The 6,515-nt window shown below is 31.9% G+C and overlaps 1 long non-coding RNA gene across 1 annotated transcript; it reads left to right on the top strand.

Moving 5' to 3' along the window:
* The first annotated feature begins 3,323 nt into the window (after positions 1–3,323).
* LOC144997420 (uncharacterized) lies at positions 3,324–4,009 on the top strand. Its single transcript, XR_013659801.1, has 2 exons — positions 3,324–3,581; positions 3,865–4,009. It is a non-coding gene; the product is annotated as an uncharacterized LOC144997420 (long non-coding RNA).
* The last annotated feature ends 2,506 nt before the right edge of the window (positions 4,010–6,515 follow it).

A 6,515-nucleotide genomic window follows, 5' to 3' on the forward strand; every position in this document is an offset into this window, starting at 1 on the left:
ATCCAAGATCACATCACCTTTTGGCACTAGTTTGAGGTATCAAGTTTTGAACTTGGTGAAGTTTTATTTAGATCCTGTGGTTGAATGGTTTTTGGTCCTTTTTGTCTCAAATATAGAGATTTTTGAACATAGCATGTTCTTGACCCATTAACCTGTCCTTTCACACCTTTGGAAGGGTCTTGAGTCATAAAAATGGAATCTAAGTGCTTAGTTTTGTCCCATGCATGTTCTAAAGGGTCTTAATGGATTAAGAAGTTGAGTTAAGCACTTAATGGACATGCAAAGTCATAAAGTTGGAAATTTTATGACTCTTAAGGGTATTTTAGCCATGCTTAAGGAATTAAGAACTTAATGAAGTTTGGGAAGTGTGGGCGTACCCCCTTCGTAATTTGTGTATGCAGCGTGTACGCGGTCAACCCTCATGATGCTCGTCAAAGTGGGAGTATGCCCCATGTACCCTTGGAGTACACCCAACATATGTTTTATGATTTGACTTGGCTGAGTCGACTCAGTTGGGTTGGCTCAGTTGACTTATGGATTTTTATCAGTTTGATTTTGACTTTGACCAAGTTTGACCTAGGGGTATTTTGGTTGGTGTTGAGAATTGGTCTTTTGGATGGTAATTTAGAATTTGTATTTTGGTTGGATAGGTGGCGATTAATGTTGAGAATTGGTCTTTTGTATGGTGATTTATGGGTCAAAGGTACTAAGACCGGCCTATTGGATTGATATCCTACTATACACTAACATGCTGAGTATGGAATAGATCTGCATGATTATATGCTAGCTGCCGATATGCTAGTCTGGTAGATCTGTAGGACTACCTATGATTTTGTCTGCATGATTATGTGTACATGTTTGTTATATGTCGACATATTTTGTTGGGTTGAGATGGTACTGCTTCGTGTTATAGCCAACAAACCCTGAAGCATCCCAGATACGAGCTGAGGACCGGGTGGTATGCCAGACTCGTACTGAGGGCTTGAAGATATTGGAGCATTCTAGATATGAGCTGAGGGCTGGGTAAGGCATGCCAGACTCATACTGAGGGCTCACTATCATTCTAGATACATGATGAGGACTGGTTGGTATGCGAGACTCGTACTAAGGGCTGACCATTTGTATTCCAGTCTGATGACTGATTGGACTTGGGAGCAAGCCATACATAAGCTGCGGGCCCTGAGGGCAAGCCAGACTTATGCCGTAGGATCAGGAGCAAACCAAATATGAGCTGTAGTCCCGATAGGTAAGCCAGATTCATACTGTGGGTTCATGGGTAATCCATCTTTTAGCTGTGGACCCAATACATGTTGTTATATGTATATGTTATCTGTTTGAGTGTTGGTACTTTGGGGTACTCTCTAAGCTTCATGCTTACAATTTTGTTTATGGTTTCAAGTACTTTCGATGACCGTGGCAAGGTGAAGGTATGACCGTACACATCCTTGGTTTTACTATTGATTGGATCTTGGGAGACTCCCATTTTAAATCATGTTTTGGAAACAATAGTTTTGTAAAAACTTTTGTTAGTAAATGGGTTGGTTTGAATAGTTTAAATTTGTTGAAATTTTGGGATGTTACATTAACAAATTCAAAGTTTTATTCCCTAGGTTATAGTTGTAGTTCCTATGGAATTACTAGTTCACTATAACCTGTAGCTCTAATATCAATTTGTTACACCCCTCACTGGCAGAGGAAATGTCGGGCGGTGCGAACGAGGGGAGATTGGGCCGAGGCATACAGATACACGAAGAACATAACACAAAGGTTTATCTCAAACATTTCTTTTATTTATTATAAACTATTATGCGATTACATTAGTTTAAGAAAAGATAAGCATACCTCTTAAACAAGACTAAAGACGATAAACAGATGGTACTAAATTCCAATAGCTTCCTTCCAGGCTTCCTCCTTCTTGACATGATTATCCCCTTCCTCATTGACACGACTATCCTCTACACTCATCTCTCTGAGAATACATATATTTTTGAAAACGTCAATATAAAGTTGGTGAGTTCACAGGTTTTTAGAGTTTTTGGCTTTTAATTGGTTGTTTTAGTTTAAGAATCTTTTTTCTTTCAAAAAACATTTCCTAAAGTATTCATCAACCCTAGTGTACTATCTTTCTGGATATATAACGATCCTATCTTATTATCTTTTTAGGATATCTAACGATCCTATCTTATTATCTTATTAGGATATCTTTATTAATCCTAATTTACTATCTTTGTAGGATATCTAACGATCCTAACATATTTTTTCTACCATTCTAAGGCATCCTAATGGTAGTCTGAACTCTAAGGTGATCTAATGTATTACCATGAGCCACCATAATCGATGTTGTTTGAATAATAATAGTTCCCCGCCACGACGCTTCATTGGACATCGAATAATGAATAATAAGAAAGTTATCTTGTCGTGATTGTAGCTAGCAATCGCAAGTGGGGTTGTCAGACCCCGTGTGTATATATATATATATATATATATATATATATATATATATATATATATATATATATATATATATATATATATATATATACTAGTAGCGTACCCGCGCGATGCGGCGGCGACGATTTGTTTCATTCCGACGATTAGTTTCCGAACGAAACTTAATGTTATTTCGGCGATCGTAAAATTGTTTCCTTTTGATTTGTTTCATTATGATGATTTGTTCCTTTCGACGATCAGTTGTCTGTAGACGGTCAACTAATAATAATTTACGTCTATTACCCTTTACTTGACAGCGGACGACGATTAGTTTCATTTAACATAATGTTAATATGATGATAAATTCTCATTTTATTTGTTTCATTTTGAAAAGGTAAAAATATATTATATGAAATATAAAAATATTGAATTACGTTTAAAATAAAAGATGTTACCTTTTTTGTGAGACTATACATGAATGGAACTTGATTTGATCTATTTTGTGCGGTCATATGAAAAGAGAGTGATAAGGCGGCAACGAATAATTTTTCAGCAAATAATTTAGTTTGGACATGTAATTTCACTGTCGATTAGTTCAGTTTTTAGGATATTTTTCGTTAAAAGATACAGTAAATTTCGGTTTTGATTAAAGGTTTCTTACCATTTTATTTTATAAATATAAATATCTTGCTTTTCGTGTGAAAAATAAATATATTTTTAGTTTTGATTTAAAAAATAAGTGCTTTGTTTTTTCTGTGTTAAAAAAAAGAATATTGTTGTGTTTATTTTTTTTTACTATAAAAATTATGAATATATTGTTTTTACTTCTACACTTTTCTTATTCTTAAACTAAATTGCCCCCTTTATTCCCTATTATACCTATATAATAGGGTGGGAAATAAAACATTATCTGTCCATATTCCATTTAAAATCACATTTCTCATATTCTAAGATTCCCCTCTCTCTACAATCCCTTCGTTATCTTCTTCATTAACCATCACCCTAAAGATCGATGACATACTTACCTTTACTTACAACCAAACCATTCACCATCTACCTTACCGCCATCAAACCACCACACCACCAATGGAGTTGCTCACGTCATTCTTCCTCTCTTTGGAGGTGGATCTGGTTATAATCCCCAAAAAACGGTTTTGTTCTTAATTTTTTTTATTTGATGCATATTTGAATGTTGGATAAATGTTTATTTAGATGCAAGTTGTCGAACAACCTCCTTGAAGCATGTCTCTTCCGCTATCAACCAACTACACCAACTGAAAACCTTAGATCTAAAATCACGCACTTATATCGCCTTCTTTACCTCTGAAAACCCTAATTATTTCTCTCTTTTTTATTCATGTTTTTAAGTTTTATGTATTCCAGATATCACCATGCTTTATATCTAATGTCATATGGTTTGTTTTTCTTTTTCAGATCTGCAAATGTTGAAGAAGATAGATCTTATAAGCATTTGATGTGTCAAATAGATTATGAAATTTCTTTTTTGTTTTTAAGTTATGAGATCTGAAATGTGTATTTTTTTGGTCCATATTTTGTTAATATAAAAATGTTTAATGAAGTATATAGGTCCAAAATTTTGGAGGAAATCTAAGCTTAAATCTGATTGTTGGTTCATGGTGACGAGGAAAATGGTAAATTATGGCTAAACATAATATTGATTAACATTACATAATTCTTCTAAATTTTATTCTTTTAAGTGCGTGGTTTAAATTATATGATATTCTCTTTTTGAAATGAAATAAAGAAATAAATCTGAAAAATATTTAATAAAAATGGTATAAACACAGTTTTTATTGTTTAGTAGGAGGAATACGAAGCAGATATACAAATTTCTATAATTTATTTGATTGGATGTGGTTAATGAATATTTAGTTTTTTATAATTAGTTTGGTTGGATTTTAAAGAAAAAGCAATGATTTAGTTTAAGAAAAGATAGGTGTAAATCAAAATTGATCAAGAAAAGTCAAATGCTACCACTACCTATATATAAAATCTGACAATACCCTCTTGTCAAATATGCAAAATTAAAAGAAAGATGTTTGGCGTATGGAATCTGATTATGTCTATTACAAGGTAGAATAACAAATGGATAATTGTAATATATGCAACCGAAGAGAAATATGGTAAAATGGTATAAGAATTGACAATTTAATAATAGTGTTTTTTATAGCATAATAACTTGATAGGGTAAGATACTTTTTGAAATGTATACATTTAATCATTATTCTTTTTTTCTTGTAAAATAAACCCTTATACTTTATTAATATGTACACATTAGATCTTTTTCACCGGATTCTATAGGTTTTGCTGACGTAGAAGAGTTTATTTTATAAAAAAAAAAGAATAAAGACTAAATGTGTATATTTCAAAAAGTAACTTACTCAATCAAGTCATTTTCTCTTTCTTTTATTTTGTCGAAATGAAATACCCGGGTAGCATCCACATATCCACAATGAGATTTTTCCAACTATTATTCATCATGAAAAAGAGGGAGAACCCCGATCTCCGACGACTCCTTTGTGTGTTCTTACACATCACTGGTAGCAAGGAGGAATGATGACAAAAACAACAAGGTCGAAGGGGGAGACATGAGGAAGTAGAGACGATAGTTGGCAACAAGGAGCTGCTCTGGTAGCCCCCTCGTCGATTCTTTCTTCTTTTTCTGGCAACATATCTCAAAGATGGAGGCAAAGAGAGATAAATCGGAGAAACATAACAGGTAAAGGGTGTTTGGTTGTTGTTGTTCGACCGGAAGGAAGAGAGACGAGAAAGAGAAGGGTCGCCGCCCTTTTCTTGTTGCTGGAGGATCACCCACCTCCGGTGACTAAACTAATTAATTGCTATTTAGTGCCTTTTGTGCTTCCACATCAGCAAAACCTGTATAATCCGGTGAAAAAGATCTCATGTGTATATATTAATAAAGTATAAGGGTTTATTTTACAAAAAAATAATAATAATAAGGACTAAATGTGTACATTTCAAAAAGTATCTTACCTTATCAAATCATTTTCCCTAAAAGAAAATTCGTATATGACCGGTATATCGGGTATAGTCGGTCACAAGGACCACATTGTTACAAAAAATAAAGTAAAAAAGTTTATTTTACAAGAAAAAAAGAATAAGAACTAAATGTGTACATTTCAAAAAGTATATTACCCTATCAAGTCATTCTCTCGTTTTTTATTTATATATTTGTTTAAAATAAAGTACACTCTTTATTAATAAAAATAAAAAACAAGACAGTATTATCAAATAGAAAAAACTCTCTATGAATAAATTATATATGTTTTTAAATTAAACTATGTTTTATAAAATAAAGAAATTGTTTTATTTAACAAATCACATTTTCTCAAATTCTTATATTTAAACATTATTATCTCATCTAAATTTGAACTCAAACTCTCACACAAACGTTTTACCACTATCATCTCATCTCCTTAATTTGGTAACGGGCTATTATAATATTTCAAAAAAAAAATGTTATTATTTAATATCTAAAAAAAGAATGCTCTATCTACAAATACGTAAGAGATATGATAATGACTGCGAAAGATCTTATATGGATTTGTGTTATAAAATAACTATAAATATGGTTTTATAAAACAAAATCTTTTACCTTAAAAAAAGTAAATTGGACTCTCACATATCAAAAAATCGTTTATCATAAAGTGAGATATAAGATTTGTTATTTTGAAATGAAGGGAGATATTTTTTTTAACAGTCAAATACAAAATATTATAATCTAATCCTAAATTAACATCTAACCCTCAACCTCAAAAAGTGAGAACACCATCTGATACCGCTGAACTAAAAACCTTAAGAAGTCTAAAAGACATGATGAATAATGACACTGTAGGGTACTAGGAAGAAGTTATTGGGTATATTAGAAAAAACTACAATTGATTATTACTTTATTAGACCTCTAAAATATTCAAATAACAAAAAAAATATAGAAAATATACATGTACATTTCAAATTAATGTTTCAAAATGGCAATAGTAACATGATGTTTTAATTTTTTTATTTTAGAGGAGTTGTATTAAATTTACATTACTTTTTATATT

Source organism: Lactuca saligna, chromosome 5, assembly GCF_052625555.1.
Source record: "Lactuca saligna cultivar CGN05327 chromosome 5, ASM5262555v1, whole genome shotgun sequence".
Lineage (NCBI taxonomy): Eukaryota > Viridiplantae > Streptophyta > Magnoliopsida > Asterales > Asteraceae > Lactuca > Lactuca saligna.